Source organism: Bombus terrestris, chromosome 1 (assembly GCF_910591885.1).
Source record: "Bombus terrestris chromosome 1, iyBomTerr1.2, whole genome shotgun sequence".
Classification (NCBI taxonomy): domain Eukaryota; kingdom Metazoa; phylum Arthropoda; class Insecta; order Hymenoptera; family Apidae; genus Bombus; species Bombus terrestris.
Genome location: NC_063269.1, coordinates 9,853,564 through 9,877,961, shown reverse-complemented (window position 1 = coordinate 9,877,961; position 24,398 = coordinate 9,853,564). Strand labels below are relative to the sequence as shown.

At 33.4% G+C, this 24,398-nt stretch overlaps 1 protein-coding gene and 1 long non-coding RNA gene across 2 annotated transcripts in view; both read right to left on the bottom strand.

Annotated features, from left to right (window-relative positions):
- The window catches only part of LOC100644117 (leishmanolysin-like peptidase), a 206,828-nt gene that overhangs the window by 135,148 nt on the left and 47,282 nt on the right, over positions 1-24,398 (bottom strand). The gene's annotated exons all lie outside the window — the stretch shown is intronic.
- Positions 731-24,398, bottom strand: part of LOC105666023 — a 65,291-nt gene continuing 41,623 nt past the window's right edge. The window contains exons 3-4 of the long non-coding RNA XR_001098955.3: positions 2,301-3,983; positions 731-1,772 (exon numbers count right to left, since the gene is read on the bottom strand). This is a non-coding gene — a long non-coding RNA (uncharacterized LOC105666023). The remainder of the gene's footprint in view (positions 1,773-2,300; positions 3,984-24,398) is intronic.

Sequence of the window (24,398 nt, the reverse complement as noted above, 5' to 3'; positions counted from 1 at the left end):
AACAAGATTAGCGTTCAAGTAATTTCGATTTGTACTGAAATTTATATAACGAAAAATAGATAAGATCGAAACCGTAAGTAACCAATTACAAATTAAAAATACAACACGTTAAATAGATACTTGTACTATTAATTTCGTCTACAGTATTCAAAGCTACAGGTAACACGTTGCAGCCATTTGGCTACAAAACCCATTCTCAGATAAAAGAAAATACAAATAAAGAAGGGAAAATAAAAAATGAACATTTAAAAATTATCTTCCTATTTTGTGTCACATAAATTAGTAATTTCAATATGCTTCATTATTATACGATTGAAAGAAACACATACCAAAGGGTTAATTAAAGTAATAGTAATTGTTGTTCTTATACTACGTATAAATCTCTCCAGTAAATATACATTTGTTTATGCCGTGTTGCAAAAAGCCGCAAGGTAATTGGTGCGTTTTGAGATCTGGCTATGGGGTGAATGTTACGGTCTATAGCAAAGAAAAACCGATTCATTTGAAATCGCTATTCTGGAGGACATCAAAGGGATTGAGAGCGTACGTTGCGTGTAATGTGAACAGAATCGCAGCTAGGCATTTTGAACACCCAGTGTACAAGGGTAAAGGTCTTTCATACAGGGGACAAGCGAAGCGCAAAACTACTTTTTTCATCATCTTTCATCTGCGCTTATGGAGCGGCACGATCATACAATTTATACGATGGTAGGAATTGTGTTATACCCTGTTTCTCAGTTAATAGTTTATTAAACGTACTTTTTTATTATAAATTTAAGCCTTTACAGGCACACGCACAATCGCTTTTTATCTACATTTAATATACAGCGGCTACAAAAGGTATTTATACACCAATGTATTTGTTATATATATATACACACTGTATTTTAGTAAATTTTACTAAATTTTACAAAAGCGAACAAAGAAGGAGCATTTGCTTGGTTGGTATAAATGCACCATTATAACGTGTAACGCTGGATGTTGCAAATTACAAGAAATAATATTTAATCAAGGAGCTGGTAGAAAAATTATGAAACAGGGGCTTAGCTTTCTAGCAGATTAAAAATTATACCTTGTATTACTTTATATTAAACATTTTCAATCTCCAAAGTGAAACTGCACTTTTACCATAATATCTACATAGACGAAGGTAAATAAGAGTTGAATGATAATAAAAAAAAGTATTAGCCCAAGAAATATAATAAAAACCTAATTAAAATTTTCACAATTAAGCTTTCCACGTAAATGCGATAAAGCAATTTAACACTGAAAATAAGGATTTAATGTTTACTACGACGTTTACTGCGACGTTTGAATGAGCATTCAGGAAAAAGATCAAAATTCGCTGGCTACGTTAGCACGTTCACAAACCAGGTACGCGCGTTTGCAGGCCAGGTGCACAGCCAATGTTCTCACGGTGCGGCATTTAAATGAGGATTCGGAACAAGGATCAAAAAATATATATAATCTGCAGTTTTCCTGAAACCTGATACGTTTGTTTTAATATTTTCCCTACTTCCTGGCTCGGTTTAAATATCATTTTCTCTTTTTGTCTAACCATACACGGTGATGTTTAACCAAATAGTGCCAATGCCGGGAACGATCTCTCCATTTTTTCGTAAATATCATGCAGAAACCATTTATCCTGCTTTCCATTTCGTCAGTTTTTGTGCATTTAGCGATGAACGGAGTTTTTGTGTAACTTTACACATTTTTGTGGAATAAAAGAGAAATTCGCTCTTCAATCGAGTCGCGATTACGACTAGATTTTACTGAAAAAACAAAGAACATCCATTGTAACAGTTTATAGTAGAAAAAAATTATACAGCAATGTAACACAATACCTTTTTGACATAGAACAATCAGAATTACAGGATTATCCTTTTTTAATAACTTTACGTAAATTCTTCTATTAACAAAGATTGAGAAATTGAATAATCAGATAGTATAAGAATTTACATAAAGTTAGATGAACAAAAGAAATAACAATGAATGTATCATTTTAAATTAAATTTTGAAACCGGTCATGTAACAGGGCCTAGCAAGCTTATTGTTAAACTGCTCTTTAAAGAAAGAAAGAGATTTTTACATCGGAAATTTAAATTATACATATCTTCGCTCAACTTCTTCATATTTAATTCTCCGTATGTAATAAGCACTATTTAACAAGAATTAATAAACAAGAATATATAATGAACGAGTGTGCTAAGTCTCAAGTGAATCAGATTTCGATGTACAAACTATCTTTACTAATCCTCTTTTGAAGGGAATTATCATTTACATTTATATTACATATTTACAGACTGATGATTTAATCGAAGATTTAAAAAGTTGACATCAAACAACAATTATTTCCATCTTCGTCTACCGCATGTCGCGCTGTGATATCGTCGCTGTTAACATTGCGTAGAAAGTTTCCGAATTATAGGAACTCTGGAAAAGAGTTTTCCGAGAAAGAAAGGATGTTACATCAGAAAGTGACGCATGGCAGCTTGACGAATCTAGCCTTCTGCGACACGAGTTCACACACCACTTGGTGGATATTGAATTTTGTTAGAGGAGGATTTCTTCCACAAAGCTAACGCAAGGTGAACCGTGAATCGAGTAACAAGCTAGGCGTCACACGGTTACCGCTTTGACGCTACGCAGAAGCTGCGCCAATACACGCGAACCAGCATAAAGGCGCGAACGCAATCAATGTTGCTGTTTCTCCCTTCCTACCCTTCCTGTTATTCGCCAGCGTCGGGTCCCTTACCGCCATTTTCGAAATCAAAAGTTCCCGACATTGCGTTAAAGCCTGCGACCTTTCAATAGAACGTACAATAGAATATTCTCGGGCTTCGTTGTACGCTCGTTGACAACGCTTTTGTGCTTCGACGTATGTATTAGATTAGCGATCTACGTCGTTATACGCAATGGCAATTGAAAGCACCGCTGCAATAAAGAAATAACTCTACTGTGCGGCGATTTGAGTAAAACCAATTAAAACTCAAGCAGCTTTTCAAACGTGCAATAAATTCACGCTTTGTTGCAAACTGTTCGATATCCGCTTCCTTGTTGCTGCAGATTGTTCAATTTCTCTTGAAAAGGTAGAATAGCGAAATTATTTACAGCTGTTCATCGCTTGTAACCGAATTTATGAAGATCGGACTAAGACGTCTGGAAATACGTAACTGAGATTTGGCAATATTTTTTTTCATGAGTAATTACAGAACGAGAAATGTTGAAACGAGAAATAAGAAAAAAGCGTAAATTATCACTGGAAAAATGACAAACAAATACTAGTCGTAAGACGAAACTCTGGTAGGAAAATGCGTCTTCGTGAGCGAATCGAAGCGTTGCGTAAACAGGTCAATATCCTCAACGAGATACGAGACGAATTAGGTCTCATTGAAAGCTTCGAACGGAGGAGGAATCGAAGCCATACGGCCACGTTATCGCCAGAGTTGTAACGTTACTCAAACAATTGCAATAATCTATAAGGCATTCTCTGCTAGTAAATGTCAAACGACTCATTCGCAATATCCGCATCATCGTTCAGGTTGCAGTATGATTTATTAAAAATCAACCTTTAGAAATTCTATGAATATCTCAAGAAATCAATCTGACGAACAGTTTCCTGATTACGAGCATCATTTATTCTTATTTTGGGCTCAACCATATCCAATAACTATAGCAAGCGACCGATTTCTAGGTGTAAGCGCATTCCTTATATGCTAAAAATGATACTATACGATTATGGATATATATTTAAGCGATGATTAGAGAGCGGATTCTTATGCTTCTTATTCTTTGTAAAAAATTTGAAAGTGCGAAATTTTACAGTATGTACATAAAAATCCACAATCGATAATTTTATGAAATATTTTATACTACCGTGTTTATACTTATCAAATGGTTATACATACGAGTATGAAACTATTTAACGGGAAAGTCGATTGTGTTCCATCTATGGTGTATACTGCACAAAACGTGTTACGTACCTGAAACATATAAATATGTCGATGTTATTAACTAAAAGTAGTATAATATTAATATAATAATAGTGTAGTTGAGTGTTGATAGCGTATTTTTTAAAGAACCGTTGTAACGATATTAATTAGTGACGAATAGTGATTGTGTAAACATAGATTGATGGAGCATAAAACGATATTGTAACAATCATACCGTTACCAAGCCTACTAGCACTATACCATTTTCCTACAATAATATCTGATAAAGTGCTTAAAAAATGATTTATTATATTAACAAATATTAGTAAGATGTATGATACAATATCTTGTATATACAGATGTGTCGGAGTCCATATATTAATTTTTCTAATAATTGTCTTTTTCTCATGACCATAATTCTTTGTTACCAAGCAACAAATTTGCTTTACTGCATACCGAGTTAGGAATGTGAGCGATGCACTAGATTGAGTTATATGTGTATGTACCTACGGTTGGCCATAGCAAAATACCAACAAAGTGCACAAAATTCTGTTAGGGGGAACAAAAACAATTAAAAATTACGTAACATTTCCCTGTGATATATATTGAAAACTCTGTAATATCTTCTTCGAATAATATCTGGAAGAATAATTAATACTTCACCAGGATAATACAATAATTGGATAATAAATAATATTTCTTTTGGAAGTACCGGAAAACCGTATAAGTGTTAAAGTACTTTAATAAAATAAGTACGCGAGATAAGTAAATAGTATTAACGTTACACAAAATAATACCAGTCGAATAATTACATTCTGAAGATGCACACTATACATACGTAGTTCATAAAAAAAAAAAAAAAAAAAACGATGTTGGAGAAACCAAACACTTTCTCGGAGAGGTCACGGCTTTCGTCTGGAAATTACAACAATTGCACTCTGCCAGATGATGAAAGCATCAAAATTAATTGAACGAAATTATTAATTGTAGCGATCAAAAGATTATATAAGATTGATCTTCTCAATAAGAGGTATTATCAAATTCGAAGATATTATTTCATTTATTATAGATATATGCATTCTACGTATTTTAATATCTTCAAAAAATCTCATAAATGTACAAAAATCGCCAGTCTAATTATATGCATCTAAAAGTAAATTAATTTCAAGAACATGTACGCGTCAAAATTCTAAATGTTAGACATCTAACGCGGAATCCAAAGAACACTGTTTGAACCGAACCACATTGCAGAATACGAGAACGTATGCATAGTAACATTTCAGAACAATGCGTACAAATATTTGAAGAAAAATTATAAAATTCGCGAAGTATCATTTTTCTAGAAGAAAATATAATAATGCCAGTGAAATCCGTCGTGGTTCGTACATTGGAATATACCTGTGCTTACTTGGGAATTCAGAAAAGATTTCCTCTAAATCTGTTCATACTGTTGAAATTTATTGTTTGTGTAAACGGAGAAAAGTTACACAAAGAGTAATTTTAGCAGAGAATATCAGTTTTATCGCCTTTGAAATATTTTAGATGACAACAAATTTACAACTTAGGACAGTGAAATTTATACCTATACATTGACGTAAAACCGTGAAGTATCCTAAGTTATATGTATTATATAAATAATTAATAGTTTATCACTGTCTCAATTATCATTGATCTGTTCCATCGAAAAGAAATAATGTCAAAACGGTATCGAAATATCCGGCTTAACACAACTGATAATTACATAGAATTATTTATCTCTTCGATCTTCATTCTGTCAAGAATGTTACATTAAATTACATTAGAAATTAACAAGACAAAATATCAAGCTTAAGTTATTGAGAAGAACAATCTTCAAATTGATTCCATCCTTCCGTTGAAAATAGACAATACTTTAATTAATCAAAGTTAAAGTAGTAGTGCTCGTTCCAATGCACATGCTGTAATCGATAACATGTGCATCATCCATCAAGTATGCTGCATTTGTCACAATGTAATGGATGTCCTACTTTATTACCGAGTAATAAATGATTATACATTCAGACCGCAATCATTTTTATAATGCACATCACACGCGTTTTATCATTTGCAAGGGCGTTATTGCATTGATACACTCGTCACATAAAATAAATTTTATTCCTGATTTTCACAACAATAGTATTTTAAAATTCCATTGCATTGCTATTTTAAATAAATTCTACGCAAGTTACATTTCAAAAGTTGAATATTGAATGTACGTTGAATAACTGTACGTAACAGTCGGTCAACAAAATATTTTAGCATAGTATGTCACAACGTATAATACCATCTTCCTTTGACTCTGAGAAATTGCTTTGAAAGGTCAGAAAATAGAGCTGCAACACGAGATTATACTCCTCATAAAGATCGTATGATTTTGATAACGCCGATTAAAAATTGAAATGGCCAATGATAAAATTGCGAGAAAATTTTTTCTCCTCGTAAAGAAAAATTCTCTAAAATGAAATAACTAAACCAATCCAAATCTATTTCATAATATTATGGTCACCCATAATCAAAACACTTGTAACAATACAATAATATTAACAGATCTCAAACATTAAAGGAAGGTACCTTTACTACTCAGAAACCTACCAAGAATACAAAAACTTTCAAGTCGTATAACAAATTGTGAATTTAATAAAGTTAAAATAGCGCGTAAATTTGCATCATGGTGGGCCGCAATGTAGACACATACCATCGAAGAAACGTTTTCGTGTATCAAGAAAGGCAGCGGATCAAAGAATTTGGAAATAAACAAGTTCATGTAGGTAAAATTCAAGGCTATGACTCGGCATCTTCCTTTGCCAAGTTCTACGGAAGTAATTTCGATAGAACCTAGAAAATGTCGTCGTCTGAAAGAACATGAGGAAGTATGAGTTTCCAATAGTAAATGTAGAAATGTAATAAAAGGGAATCATCGACATATCCAAAAATGAGGTACATCCACTTATTCATGTTCGTCAAATGTGTCATGAAAATGGAACAGTTGATAAAGTAAAGTACAATAAATTCGCAAAATTTCAAGTCAAAATGTATCTGCATTAAAACGTCTAGCGAAAGACGTAAAATGAAATTACCTAAAATTTAGTTTATTAACTTGTCCTAAAGGTAAAACCTTTCCTAAAGGTAAAAGGTAAGGTTCATTTTGTTCGTTTACTTTTTAGTTCGCTATGTTAACCTGTAAACCGGATCATTTCCTAATCTGGAATTTTTGTAATCATAGAATTAAGAATCAAGAAAGGAAAATTAATTTTAAGTAGATTAACTTTAATCCTTGGAAATGTGTACATGATGTAATCGATTTTTAAAAGAACCTGTACGATAAATTAGAAAATAGAAGATCTATGGATGGCTTAATTTCTTTTCTAATTATATACTAATTAAAATCAAAATTCGAATAATATAATAATCTGTATCAAACACGATTATTCGAAATAAAAGAAACTGTTCACTGTTATATTTAACTGTTATATTTAATTCTTCATTTCGGTATCTTCCTTTGCATAGTTAGTTGCAGAATACCGATGATTCTGGAAGATCGTGGAATGCACGAAGGCTGGTGCTTCTAAGGAATATTACTCTGGGTCGATCTTTTGACTCGGCTACGTTTTTATCAATCTATTTGTTACGCTGTGTAACCTTTAAACTACAGCCCCGCTAATAATTCGTAATTCACGATATTTTTCCATTCCTCGATTCAACCGGTTTAGAAGAACCGCACTATAGATCACGATAAGTCGTTCTCACCGGAGTTCAGTATATTCAAAGAACACGCACGCCTAAACCTCGCACGCAATTGTGACATATTTATGTATACAGTTGTGTGTACGTGTTTTAACAGTATGACAAACAGTGACGCTTGACTAGCTCTATGTAACTATTAACTATTAGTTCACAACATACATACAATGCATAGTTGCTCACGGAAGTATTCGAACACTTGTAAAAATCATTTATGGATATACATGTACGTTGTACGAACAAACAGTTACTTATTCATTATATTGTTAAATCTTAATATTCAGTAGAATTCTGAACAATTATTACATATTTAAAGTGACTATTCATAGTGTATATTGATTTTTTACTAAATATATATTCGCAATAGATATCTTTATAATAATAGTACACGAATGTTAATAAAATATACGAATCAATGAGAAACTACAGGCTAAGAACAACACTCATCATCTTCTTATAAAATTAAGAAATTTTAATCAGTACAAGCTGATCGACAATATATTCATCTATTAAAATAGCGAAGTAAATAACTGAATCATATTTACTAAAATTCTTGATCTGAAAATTACCTTCGTGACTATTCGTTCAGTCATCACAGTGTCAATTTCTATGTTCCAAGCATCGAGAGTGATCGAGGAAAAATTGGTTCGTTCGATTTGAGACGTTTTCGTCGCGTTGGCACAAGGACGAGCCCCTCGGGAGCTCCTTTCCCTTCTTGTTATTATGTAAAAAAAAGGAGAAGGGGTAGGAAAGGAAAGAGCGGCAAGTACGTAAAACCGATAAATGCAAGTTCAGTTCGGCGAAGTTACCTTCCCTCGAGAGCAGTCTCAAGAGAGTCGCGATTAATTTGAAGAAAGAACCGAAGACAACGACTCAGCCAAAGGAAGAGAGACGAAGGAATAAGAAAGGAACAGTTTTTAAGCCCAGACTTTCCCTGGATGAAGTCACGGGCGTCGATCCTTTTAAGATATTCTTTTCTTTATTTATCGTGAGGAGGAGAGCGTAACTTAACCAAAGATTTCGAGTCGATCGACGATTGGTCTCGAACAACGAGCACCGACTGAGAAACCACCGAGTTCAGCGACGAGGATGACGAAAGTGGAACGAGAATCGCTTTGCTGCATCGTGATTCCGATATTACCGTATTATTGCGTTACTTTCGTCGATATAACGCTGTTTTCTGTCCAAGACTTTTCGGTGCTAACAAATCAAATAGACAGTGACATTTGACGAGCTACAAAATTTCTAAATTTGAAAAATTGCATATAAGATAACTCGTCGATTTAATAATTCTGTACATTACACAGCTAAAAACAATTTTAAGGTATCAGAAATAAGGAACAGTTGACGAAATCAAACACGTGGATGCGCGATCATAGCTTTCCTAAGAATTACAAGTATTGAAGTACAACCATGACTTTAATACACGTTGCGAACTCTGGTTCTCTATTTCTTGCAGATTACATCTAGTCTCTTCGTTTTCGTGTTTTCAAATCCGCATTCAAACAACAATCCATTTATCAGAATGACAAATACGCGATGCGCGATATTCGACAGGCGAACGCGAGGAGACAAAACTTCACAATGTCTCGCATTAGCCATTGTTCCCTTACGTGTCCTCCTTTCACGTTTCGAGAATGGTTGGCCAGGTCGTTGAAAAACGAAGGTAACAGAAAAATGACAATCGGTAAATTGTGGTCAAGTGGATTACTTTATCCTTTCAATTGAAAGAAAGTCGCAGCGGCGGAACGCTGTCCACACAGTCTCGAGACCGACTAATGGAAACTGGGACCCCTGTTTCGCGGTTAGCTCGAAAGAGAATTTCTGGCTTGTTTTTCCCCTCCCGCCCTTTGCACCCTGAATTTACCTCATCCGAGAGACGTAACGAGCCTGAATCCTTTTTTTGCCAGTCCGTTGGACCCACCAAGGTATACGTGGCGCAACGCTCGGCAGGGCAAATTGCTTTCGGAACGGAAGACTGCCCGAGGCAAAGGGAACTTTAAGGGAAAATGATTCACGTTGTCGCTCGGCCGTGAACGAAGAATCTTCCCACCCACGCTCTACTCTCTTCCACGCTTCTTCCGTCCTCTGTCTCTGTCAAAATTCATCGTCCTTCCACATCATCTTCTTCGACGAAAGAAACTCGCGAAACTATTCCAATAGTTATAGGAACCTTTTATGAATATGTTACAATTCATAAGGAAGACTAGGTTATCACGATTATCATCCGTTTCTTAAGAATTCTATACTAACTGAATTACAGTATAGGGGTACGAATGAACGAACGACGTTACAGCCATTACGATTTACGTTTTTCATTGGTGTTACAATTTTTATGGAGGAAATTCGTACATTGATTTAATATGTATAAGACACTTAAGAATGATGATTATATCGGTAAAGTTTGAAAGAAATCTGAAGCACAATTTTCTTAAAGTATCTGCAGGACGTGTATATTAATACAGATATAAGAAAGCGAATGATTTTTAATCATTCTTATTCTGTTCTGTATAATCTTTATGAACTTTTATTCGCGAATATTTTTAAATGCAAATGCAGGCAGATTATTTTAGCAACTTTTACATCTCCGCTCTTATCTTCATTTTATTTATATTTAAATCACTTGCGATACGTATTACTGTACACAATCTAGTATATTTTTACTAGAGCAACGTATCTCTGGAATATACGCACGCTTACAATATAAATTTGCAGTTGCGCCCGCGGGAAATTTAATAGTTGGAAAGCTTTCGTAGGAAGCATTTTTTCTTATCTGTAATAACATGGGAACCATTCTGGATATCTCATTTTACATGTTCCGTTCCGAATAATTTCAACGTAATTTTCATTTAATTACAAACGTCAGATACATCTCGCTTGATAAGCCCAATTTACTTATCTCGTGCGCGTAAGATCAGTAAGAAGCAACCAGGTCGCGAATATGATTGAAGTTCTGTTGAAAGATAGGAGAAAGTCGTGCGACCACGATGACGTGGATAATTAAACGGATGACTAAACAGACACGATAATGAAGAAGAAAGACGAAGCCGAGAAAATGACGGAATATGAACAAAGAGCGAGAAGATAACGTAAAAAATATTATACTGTCAAAAACATTTGGACAGTAACAAAATTCAACTGTATGCAGTCCTCGCATCGCATTATGGCTACTGGAAACCATCGACATTTTTCATATTTTTGCTAAACTAAAATTGAGAAATGTAAGGAGCGTGCAGTCTGATAATAAAATTTATTAATTACCCAGGTGCTGTATAGATACTTGTTGATTATTTGCACTCTTTTGCATTACGCTTTTGTATCTTTTCCAACATGTGCTGCATGCACCACCGTATTATAAATTTGATGTTTTTAAACCGGGCAATTCGATGGTCGGAAATCACTACAGAGAGACGTTTCTACTTTGCTTGAAACATTTTTGATCTAATTATGTGACTGCTACATATTATGGTCGTCTATATATTTAATAATAATTTGGAAAATCTAGGGCAAATTGTCATTTATCTGACATGTAGTAATATTTGTGTGCACGAGTAGGTACTCGGTACTTACGATATATATAGGTATATATATCGTAATTAGAGAAGTGACATTTTTGCATGACCAGTGATAGTTATGTATCTGGGTTAATTATAAAAGAATTGTATCAACTTAAAACATCATTTTTTTTTTCCAAGCTTCGAGTTATAATTGTAAAATTATCTCTAAAAATTAATCTAACTGGTATAGTCTAAGCTTTGAAAAACATCTTGATCACGCAACCGCAATTTAAAAAACTGTGATTGTCTACTTTTGGCGTCTAATTCAGCTGTTAATTTTAATATAGTTTGTCCCGCAATCAAGAGTATCTCAGCATATGTGCATTTACATTCGAGAGCCGTGACTCACGTGTTATGTGTAGGCCCATCACTAACGTCGTTCGTTATACGAGCAAGGTTATAACACGGCAGGCGTCGTTCGTTATTGAGCAGGCGACGACGTGACCCTAATTATATGGTTATTAAGTTCGTTCGCCGTTCCTCTGGATTGTAAATCTAACAGTATACTTCTTCTTTGTATGCAGCAGTCTTAAAAATAACAGATTACATGTCTGCGTCATAAACTTTGGTAATTCTGAAAGTGCCCTGAATAATAATTGTAATGTAGAAACGAGGTCTGTTACATAGTGCATGATTCTCAAACATGATAACGTACGATTCTCAAAAACATTAATTTTCTACCTATGTTTTATTATTCCGAAATTTCGAAATTTGAACAATGATTCGTGCTACACGTAGAATAAAATTGTCCTGGTTTTAATTCACGTTGGTACATCATTTATAAACACGTTTCATATTTCGCAGAAATCAACAAATCGTTGGAATATAAGGTAATGAGCGTGAGTAATATATTGGATATTGAACAGATTTACTGTGTAAATTCAGGTCATTTATTTTCGACGATAAAACCATCCTAAAAAGAAAGAATCTCGTCCGTTCTACGAATTCACTGCTCTCTGATGCTCACTCAAGTGGCTATGGAGTCTGAAGAGTTGACTCTTAGCCTGTCTGGCTTCTATCGACCTTTTCGACGGTTTTTCATCCACGAGTCGTGTCAAAAATTCTGTTTCAACTCGAAAAATACCCACAAGCAAAAATATTTCACGTATCTACACCGACCGTGAAACTCTTGAAACTCTTTTTCATCCTCTCGGCTTTTTTTCCCCTATATATTTTTTGTTCCGCCTGCCTAAAACAAGTTATAATTTTCATCTTGCTCTCTGTGTACACAAAAGACGGAACAGCGTGCTCGTCGATCGATTTTCAGCATCGAAACTGACGCTTAGTGACGGAGGTTCGATCTAACCTTTGATTTGAAACGAAACACGTATAACTAGAAACCAGCAAACTGGTGGATCTTCCGCTGGTTTCAAAACGCTACTTCCAGAAACTTCAATCAAGCCTTTGATTTATCACGTGGCATCTATCAATATTGGAGATGACTATCAGTGATTGACTTCGCTTTGAAGTATTTAATGAGTTTAATATTTATATGTAATATTTCAACGTATTTGTTCAATACAATTTTAGAATTTACATGAAATTTTTATATTTTTACAGACGTTACAATATAACATCTTAATAGAAGCTAGTATTTCTGTCGTTATATTTGTAAAGCAAATATTTTCTACGTACAAATATAACTAAAGCTTTTATACCATGTATAATATCACTCAGTAAAAGGATACATTTAAAAAAATACATAAAATGAATATTGATCGCAATTTTCAATTTCATAATTCCAATTCTCATGGAATTAATCTTTCTAGTATAGTTTCAGAGTAATTATATTGATTCAACCATATTACATTTACACTAAGAAAACGGAAACCACCAAATATCCAATTGAATGGCACGCACATAACACAAACAAGGCAACTTAAATACCTAGGACTCCACTGAGGCACATAACTTACATGGAAACAACATACTAAATCAATTATAGACAAAATACGGATAAAAAGAAGACAGATGTACTGGCTAATTAGTCGACACTCTAAACATAGCATAGAAAATAAACTAAAGATCTATAAAACGATAATAAAACCAATTTGGAAGTACGGAATACCGCTATGGGTATTGCGATGAACCACATAAATAAACTAGAGTCGTTACAATCGAAGATACTGAGAACAATAGTCAACGCCCCATGGTATATCAGAAACGAGGATATACGCAAAGAGTTAAAAATACCAACGGCCAAAGAAGAAATCGGCAGGTACGCAGAGAAATACAAGGAAAGAACGGCAACACATCCAAACCAGCTGCTGAAGCGAGCAAAACTCTCATAAAGAGAAGACTAAAAAGAAAAACACCCCACTGACTTCACTAAAGAAATAAAATAGTCAAACTGGAAGATGGTATCCAGCTAGGGATAGCCATTCACATGTTATTTAGCAATTAAATTAGAATAATTTACCAAATGTCCAGCTGGATAAATTGTAAAGTACAAATTAAATAATAAAAAAGAAAATTATATTGACTCGCGTAAGTAATATGCACATATAAGTGACCACATTGATTAATTTGATATCATTGGATCAACACGAAAGTATGCATGAAAGCAAGTCGTAACATAATTTCTTAATTGCAGGAAAATTAATTTCTTAACTTCAGAAACTCTCCATTTGTGGCACATAAACTAAACACGATAAAAGTGTAAAAAAGAAGTTATTACAAGTTAAGATTAACACTTCTTCTTAACGATAAACAAATATCAAATTATAGTTCTTTGCAAATATAAACTAAAAGACTTATGCAAAAATATACCCAATTCACTTTTGTTGATTTTTTAATTTTCCTGTAACTTGGTGATTAAATAAAACCATTTTATTATAACATAATTGAATCAGGGAACAAGCTATCACAGCTCAGATCCAATGATATAAATCTTTTAAAGATAGCTGATAAATCCACTAAGTGAAACATGAATAAGTAAATAATGCGCCATATCTTTATCCATTTATTTAAAACGATTTAAAAACAGAAGCGTCATGAACATAATGGATTTTTGCCATTATAAAAATAACATGCATTTTTGGGATATACACCGGAGTATTAAATTTATAGTAGCTTTCCAAGAGTGCAGCAATCAATCATACTTTACGTTACCTATACTTCCAAACGAAAGAGATGAAAGAGACGAACAAATTATTTCGGTGCTGTACAAATTTAGATGTATGTATTGCTTTCTGCATATTCGTTGTAATGTAAATAGTAATAGCATTTTGTCAGGTAAAATGAACAAACGCTGTTTACGGGAAAATATTATATACGCTTTAAATCTTCTTCGGTTTAAGTTCCAGTAGTATTTTCACGTTTCAGAAACAGTATGTAAAAAGACTTTGTTTCTTTACAGTCAGCCTCGTTGTTTATATCATGCAAGTACTATTTTCTTGATTTAAATACAAACGAAATATTATTTGTATATTAAATAATATTTAACAAATAATATTTAATATATAATATTAATTCTAACTTCAAAATTCTATATTTCTATCAATAAATTTCAAGGAATATTGATAAGTATCTATAGCACGAATAAATGTAATTTTTCCTCTACTTTGTCGATATTTCGTATCCTTTTCTTCAACTTCAGGCGCATGTTAAACAAAGATTTTCAGCGATGACACTGAAATACCGTTGGAGAACCGACTAAACTTTACGAGTTATCGATGATAAAGCGATCTTGTAAAAGTGCATCCTGAAAATGTATCTTCAGAGCAAAATGACACTCCGGAGATATCTTTCCCTTGTGTAAAATGGAACGTTAATGTTTTCTCAAATAGATAGAAGCGGAGAAACAAGAAGGAGCGAAACGAAGGACGATACAGTTGGAACTTCTATACTGAATAGATCCATTTCTATTTTGAATATGCTTGTTACCATATTGAAGCGTTGTTACCATGCGTGTATTATAAAGATAGAAAATATCTAGTGATAAAAAATGCACAAAATTTATATAAACTCTTTTGTAAATTTGTTAAATATCTATAGAAAATTAACATGACGTATTTACAGTTTTGTGGAATATGCATACGTCAAGGAACAAACTTTGTTTCAGAGCATTCCTTCTATAAAGTAGGTCAGGTAAATTGCAGCTTCGATCAAAGATTCTATGATACGACATGCATGTAATATAGTGATTGAAGATACATAGAACTCTGTTTAACTCTGTTACGAACTCCTAGTTCGTTGATTCTGTCGTAAACGCCGTCACATTTTTAATCTTCATATTTTGCTTATTAAATTAACAGACCGTCAAAGTACAAACGTATTATAATAACTCATAATTATTGATTTTATTACGATTATTTATATGTATAGCATTAAATATCCATGGTTTTAATAGTTATAAAAATGATATTGCGGATAATATGCATACGTGCAAATTAAAGAAATGGAATCTAAGCAGACAGAAATACCTTAATACTTTTGTACAGAAAATGTAAAAACGCATCGATTGGTTGCTAACAAAATACAAGGTTCTATTTAAAGGAAAAATAGAGGAACACGTAAATCTTAAAAAATACGATCGTGAAAAGGAATGTTTCGCGTCAAAAAATTTGCCTCTTCGAAAATTTGCGGAAACATCGCTTCGTAACAGAGTTACTGAGACACCCTGTACATATGTAAATATACATATATCACATCTACAGATTTTTAACAGTGAGTTGAATGAGCTATAATCCAAGTGAATTCATAGCTAAGCAAAGTTAAATGAGCTTGCACAAAGTTACCACGATAGTAGTTGAACGATACAACCCATGAATAATTATGTATAGTGCTTAAATTAATGACTTTTGGCATGCGTACGGAGCTTAAGCTGATTTCTAAAGGATCGTCAGAGTTGCGTGAATACAATAGAGAGTTATATCTATTATATAAAAGTTAATTATAGTATTCATATTCCGACGCGATCAATCGGATTACTCAGGTTGAAACATGTTTTTGAAACAATTTCAAAAATATTGAATTAAACGAATCATTTACGACATAAGATTATTAAATCGTACGTGTCTTTAGGAATTAAAATTTCATTAAAATAATGATTGTAAGCTTGAAACTTTTAAGGCCTGGTATTGAATAAAATAACAAACAAAGCACATTATTTTGCTACTATGAAACCTCATCTCAAATCTTAATTTCGTGGAATTATTGATCATAGTTATCAGTGTGGATCATCGTATATATACATACGCGTATATTAGTGTACGTGCAATTCTCGACATATTGATACTCTGCAAATTTGAATTGGTGGATATTATAATCCAGTCCGTAATAGAGATTAATTATTATTAATGTATGAAATAGAATAGTAGCATATCTAATGCTAACGGAATATCCTTGTGCGCAATTATGCATACAGACTGTTGCGACATTACGTATGTATTAAATCCTAAATGTTAAAATGTCATGGAAAGTCGCTTATGATTTTTGATTAATCGTAACAAAACCTCACTATGATAACATACTGTTAACTGAAGATCTTATTTCCTGTGCTACACGTACCTATCATTATTGGGAACATGTTTATATAAACGAATCTTACGAAGAAAGTTACAAAGAATGATTGCAACGAATGAGTATCTAATCTCCATTCCACTTTTTTCTTTCTTCTGTTCCTTTTTTTTCATGATAAATGACTCCGTTGCTATTACGATCGTAATTAATGCCTTATGAACGTCACATACCCTTTCGCTCTTTCTCAACCCTCTCATTTATCGTGATAAAGTATAAAAACATGTTTGATAGACTGTTCCAAATTACATACACAAGTAGACTGAGGATGTTGTGTAATCTCATATTTTTATAAACATAATTAAAGAAATAGAGAACTTAAGCAGAGATTTATTTCATCTGCATTAAAAAAAGCTGTTTAGTTTGTATATTTTATGTATTCTTGCATATTGCATGTGTTCTTCGCGTTTCCGTTGCTGCAAAATTCACGTAAATGCATGAACATCCGTGGTCTATAAATAAGCACTTGACTGGAGGCAGTAACAATTTTTCAAAATAAAATTCATTCATTCTATGCTACTGCGATGTGCTTCTTTTTTGCTTCTTTAATATACAATCTTGCGCAACATATTCCCTTGATCCTTTAATCTACAATCTTGCGTGACGTATCTTTCTCTGATTTTACATTTATAATCTTGAACGACATATCTTTCTGGTTCATGTGACCATTCGATCTTGTGCAACTAGTTGTTCAGGACATCTGTATTCCTTGTATCGTAAGCTTCATCTGATTTTTCACAGATAGTTTTGTACAACCTGTATTTCCTTCCAATCAGTGCAATTTTATCTAAGTCTCATAAATTGAAGCGAACCGTTGCAAAATAGGCACTGGCTATGAAAATGTATTTATACGTCGTTGTATTTATAATAGCATTTACATATTAATTAATTAGGTTCAAACATATTGATGTTCGTAGCGTTGATCATATTCCTGACTTTAAACTTCAAAGATATAGCGGTGCATATAAAGAATGTGCTAAGACTAAAAAGTATTAAAAATATTAAATGCGTTCTACAGAAAGCTAAAAATATTAAGAGCAGGAAATTGAAGCAACCTTTAACGGAGCAACACAATGAGCTTCGTCTGCAATTTATTCGTGAGCATATTCAATGAAAGAAAAATGAAGGAGTGTTATCTTTACGAGTGAAAAGAAGTTCAATTTAGATGAGCTTGATGGCTGGAGTTATTACACTACCATGACTTAAGATGAGCACAATAGCGACAAGTTGTTAAATGGGAGGAAGAAGCATGATGATTTGAGTAAAATTGTATGCCGTGTGGTACGAACACTAAATATTAAACATTTAACAAATTCAAACAAGTAGAATAATAATTCATCCTATGTTTATTATTATTTAGTTAATCCAGATATTTCCAGTTTTTCTTTTTTCTAATATAGTGTCTTTCAAGATAGTATCGTTCGCTATTTGAAATTTGTTTGTTGAATTTATTAATTCAATTTTTGTATTTCTATTTGCTACTTGAAACATTCAAAGAAAGAAATAATATTGTATTTAATATAAAAAGGTGTCGTTGAAAAGAATAACGTTGGATTAAAACGAAAAACAATTCCAAGAAAGGTATAAAAATTATTTCGTAAATATATTTCTAAATTATTTAATGCAATATATCATACACGTGATATAAAATTTCCCATCTCTTCCAAAAATAAATTTTCCAGGGAATTTCAGTTTTATATTGCTACATATAATTATGAAAAGCAAACGAATGATATTTGATTAAATAATGATACTGCAGAATAAAACAAGGCAACCATGTTTACCGTACTTCCATTCGCACGGAGTTCCATAAATCCTCTTAACAAAATGTCACGTACGGAAACATCTCCCACACATAGCGTTACATTTCACCATACAATGGTTATAAGGTTGAAATTTTGCTACAAATTTCGACCTCCGGGTCCGAACTACAAAATACATTCGCACCTATCGCAACGTCACCCTTGCAACAACAGTGCTCTTGTGTCGATAGATTTTGACTTCTGCCAATCTCGAAGACCAGTCAATAGCTTCACTCATACATTTTTCATACAAATATTCCCTATTTCTAATCGAGATTTTTTAACTAGAATTTTTCATCAGAAATGTTTTGATTGTACGACAAAATTTTTGAAACAAAGTTTTTGGAAGAAATATAGCCCACTTTTTAGTCGTAGGATAAAATTTTTAAACCAAGGCTTTCTGTAAGAAATATTCGCCACGTTTGATTATATAACAAGATTTTCGAACTACGTTTTTATATAATTCTACGTTCAGTATTCTCAGAGTATAGACGTAAGACAAAAGTGGTGGAGGAGCGCAAACTGATTCAACTCATCAAGAACAGATCACAGACGATAGAATGATTCCCAAGAGGTTGTCACTTAAAATCAGGAAAACGCCAGGAAGATGTATTCAACTGCGTGAAACTAGAATTCTGTGGTTCCAGAGACGACTTGAAATTTCAACCTTTACACGTTCAGAGGAAGATTTAAGACGAACCTCTCTATCAAGAAGTAAGGAGTACCTCATCAACCAAGTTGGCTATTTTAAGTATACTTCTTGACACTTCAGACAAGGCAGTTTCCAAGTTAATTCATGAAATCAGCCCACCCAATCTCATCTCGATATTCCTTAACCCTTTGAATTATTTTCACGTTTCAGACGAATAAATTATTTTACAGATCTTAGTGAGTAATTTGAGTCGCGATTCGACCAAAACATACGACCGATTAAGACAACACATAAAATTTACTTTATCGGTGCGTTTCGAGGAATTTCTCAAAAATCGTCGACCAACGAAATCCAACAAATAGATAATGGACACGAAAAAGACAGGTAAGCGCGGGGTAGGATGTGTAAAAACTAACTGATGGATTAGCGTAACAGAATAGAAAAATGAATGGATTTGCCGCGTGATTAATGAACGAGAGATAAAGGTACCTATGTGGGAATGTAACAAATGCATCGAAAAAAAGATATGGATAGGAAAAGATCATGGCAAGAATAGAGTGAATCGTATACATGGTATTTCATTGTATGTGAGAATATGCATACATAATTTAAAGAGCATCATTATATATAAACTCGTGCTTGTTATAATTAAAATCAATTAGCTTTACCCACTTTCGATTCTAATTCTAGAAGCTTTTAACCCAGGATCAACTCGGTTAACACGTAGACAACTAGACTAGGAATTTTTATGCATTTATAGGAAAAGGTATTTATAGAAGAAAGTATTTATAGGAAAAATTATGAAAAATCTATAAAACATCCAAAGTACAGTGCTTTCTGTAGCACATGCTAGGTAAAACAATTTTCCTTCGATGTTCTACTTTTTCAAGGCTCCTGCGTTCTTTGGAATATTTTCCAGCGAATCATATTTCTCTATCGTTAGAAAATTATTTAACTTTCACAAAAATAAACAACGATCGTTGTTAATATGTGTAATTTCTCGTTTGAAATTGTATGCAACGAATTTTCTCACAACATTAAAGGTCCTTCTCTTGGTTAGACCCACTAGATTGGAACGTAACAAACTCGAGGATCACAGCATAATTATATTTATGAAAATATTTAAATTTGCATGGAAATCCCCAGTCTATCGATAACAACCGAAATTCAATGACGATTCTCGCTATTTGGCATATATATGTACTCAACTAATTCCACGTGAATGCAACAACAGCTGTTAAAATCGGTTGGTCAGAGAACACGAACGTGATGTAAGACCCATCTTGTGATGCGAGGTGTCATTTCGGGCAATCTAGGTGAGCTGCGAAGCAGGAGGAAAGCGGTAAAGCATCATCGGCTAATGTCTGCAATGACAAGCACGCTTCGAACCAATGGCGCTTCTCATGGTTAACGACGCTCGTAACGAGCGATCGCTCACAATTATCTTGAAGCGGATGCGACGTTCCCACCGGATCTGGTGCACGACGCCGACATATCGCAAAGCGTTATCATTGCCACTGACACGTGCGTTTAATTACGGTTACCGGGAAAGTGGATACAGCGCCTGGGTTATTGCACTCACCACTGTTGTCGATACTACATCGACCAAGGTACACTTGGGACAACGATTAAACTCCTGTCAGAGAAAAGTTATTACGGTTTATTCGACGGTTGCTTTATCGATCGTCTTCGTAATGACGCCAGCCAATAACGACAATAGCAGTCGTCATCTTGCAGAGGGTTCCTGTGTGCTGTTTCGTAACCACACGAGTTAGACAAACGAGCAAAGTGTTTGGTTAATATGGAAAATGACATGGCCTCCTATCTTTTATGTAAATGTCATGTTAAAATAAGGATAATCGGACTTGATCATTGTGTATATCTGATCTAATGATATTTGACATGCGTCCATCTAAGTTCGTGTTAGGTTGTTTGGAAAGCAGGTGACGTTTTTGGTATATTCTTGTGTTCTCTATACATTCTTCATCAGAAACTGAAATCGACAAACAGGAAAAATTATCATTTGTCAATAAAAGCGCCGAACCTGATATTTCGATAAAGGACAGGTGAGAAATCTTTAGAAATTTGTTTTAAGATAAGGAAGTGATTACGTCTAGAATATACAATTAAACCTATAAATTTATCATGGATCAACTGAATAAATAACACGAAGTTAGTAAAAAGGAATTATATATACGTAGTCCATTTAATTCTATTAACAATTGTGATAACAATTGTACGTAAGAAATGAAATGCTCCCTTTATTTTTAGAGTATATAATTGTCAACTGAAAAATCCTCGTTACGTAGGTATTCGAAATGTAAAGCACAGGATTTGAAATTACATTGGTATCTGAATGTTTCTGAGACCAACTGTAAATGCATTCCACCCTGGCAAAGGAGCAGCCATTATAGATAATAGTATTGCAAGAGCTACCATTATGAGAGAGAAAGAGTAGTAATATTCTCCGTTTTACTTCTCGTATTTCCAATAGTTCCCTGTGTGTATATTACAAAGAGTAGAATCCTTTTTCTTCCTTTTTTATTTAAAGATATAATACAATCATCATTACAGACTATAGAGCTGCAATAAAATTACTAGTTACGCCATTACAAGGAATAGCACTCCAAATCACAAAGAGTACAGTGTCTGAATTACAAGGAATAACACTCATTAGAATCCAATGTAGCACTTTCTAAATCAAAATTCCCACTAATTATCATTTCTGGAAATTTGTCTGGAAATTTGTCTTTAGGTATGAAACTTTCTATCAGGACGTTTCACAAGGCTTCGCTTTTTTTCATTATCAATTTTCAGTTCTTCCTTTCATCGGTACCCAGTCGCTGTGTTAAAACTTTATAACATGCCAATTGAATGCAGCTACATTCGAAAACTTTCAGCATTATTTTCAGTATCGAAAACAAGGAAACTTTTGGAAAGAATAATGTCTATTTGTAATCCAATCGGTAATGGATGTTACTACAGAAGCACTCGCATTACTTTTTAGACTTACCATGTAGATCGTCCGATTTACGAGGGTTGAAGAGGATTCCGCAGTACAAATTCCGAACGTCGAATATAAGACTGCTTGTTTTACGATAGTTAGCTCGGATTAATGCACCAAGAGTATACTTGTATTTTCAGATAAGATTCTTTTTCTTATTATTTAGAAGAAAGCTTTATTCACTTTATGTGTTGCGATTAACACTGTTTTATTTCGTGTCTCGTTTATTTGTTTAACGTAGATACGACATCCATTCCAAAAGGATGATTACAATGTAATCTTATTATATTCTACTGATACTACGTTTTAATCGTAATTTTCTTATCAGGTTTTTTGTTTAGTATTAGCTAAAAACGGTACGAAAATTATAATATTTTGTTGCTTAAGCATAGGGAAAATAATATTATTTTAAAAAACATCGCAAAAAATTCGGGCATATCTGGATCAATATATCATTTTATGAGTTGCATTCAGTACGATATACGAGCCATTATTGTGATTGTTAAAATTTGTAGTATAGGTAAGGATTACTACTTACTATTTTTTAAGAATATCTTATACCGAGAACAGGTACTCTACTACTCTCGCAATCCAAAGAGACGACGAACTCTAATGACTAATTAAGATCTCGCCGACTGCTCAGTAGCAATTGCTGTGTTATAATCTTGTCCTGAAGACATGGCAGACGATTTTAGCACATCGCCTATAGCTCTTAGATGAACAGCGAAGATATCTTTATTCACTGAAAATTGTACAATTTAGATTAGCAAACGACGTACACTTTTGTATGTTAAAACGGAACAGAGTGACAGGTTTTTGTCTTGTTACTTATTTAAGCATATCTATTCATTTCTCCGAAATAAGATTTTATTCGTTTGCTGAATTACCGACTGCCTACCATTATTATAGAACCACAACATATGCTTAACTTATTCAGTGCATTATTCGTGTAATAAACGCAAATAGTATTTGCATTAGTAAAAATGAATTACTAATGCCATGTTTCATACGTACGTATAATTTTCACATATGTATAAAGAATAGGAACAATACCGTTTTATTGTCAACGTGAGAGGAATATAGCAAACAATGATAAACTACATGTGGTAAGGATTGCATTAACCAAGAGAGAAGCTTATGATTTATATTACAGTACAGATAAGTCTCGAGTGCATAGCGTATAATTGCAAGCAACCCCATTTTCAGCAATGTCCTCCCTTTCCACTTGTTCTGTCTTCTTCCTCCCTTGATACTGCCATCCCTTTTGTTTTTTATTTTACGCTCTATCACCAAGCAACTACAATCCCAAGCACGTACGAGGCGAGAGTATAGCGCAAAAAGGATATTGGCAAAACGAAAAGAGAAGAATATTGTAAGAAAGAAAAATAACTGTTTCGAACAGAAAGAAAATTCCACTTGTAAGATGCGTTAATATGTCCAACTTATGGTTTCTGTTGAACAAATATTCCAGAAGTTGCTGTTATATTATTGTTTCATACAATGAACGGTTAGAAAATATAGAAAGTTGTAATCACGCAGCATTTTTCTAACTTTTATATTTACGTAGACACGTTAAATTATTGTGATTAATGCAATATTTTCTATTACTTTATAGGGTAATAAATTACAATAAAAGATATATTAAAATTTATGGCGATTCTTAATCTTTAAATTTAGCAAATAAAAGTAAAGATTTGATTGATTGTCGCTTTATATAGTTTAATACAGTCCATTTAAAGAACTAATTAAAATTTAAAAGAACTTGAAAGGAGATTGAAAGAACATAAGAATGTTTGGACAGGATTTTTTGGTCTTCACATATTCTCATACTGATACATTTATTTCTTTCAACTTCTTTGCTTTACTATTATTAAATACTAATTACAAATCATGATATCATTTCATTAAACGAATATTCTATTATCTGAGAGTAAAATTTGATTGATATTTAGCTCGAAAGACTATTGAATCTATCAAATGTTGAGGGTCGTAAAGTTCGCCTTTGAAGGAAAGATAGTTTTGGAGTGTGCAATCCTATTTAACTGCCGTTAACTGAGTTTCTTTAGTCTTAAGTACGGCGTTAGTTTCGTAGCTGTTTAGCTTTGGAAAAGCGTACACACACACATATATATTCGCGTATAAATGTATATAAGAGTATATATATTCGTAAAC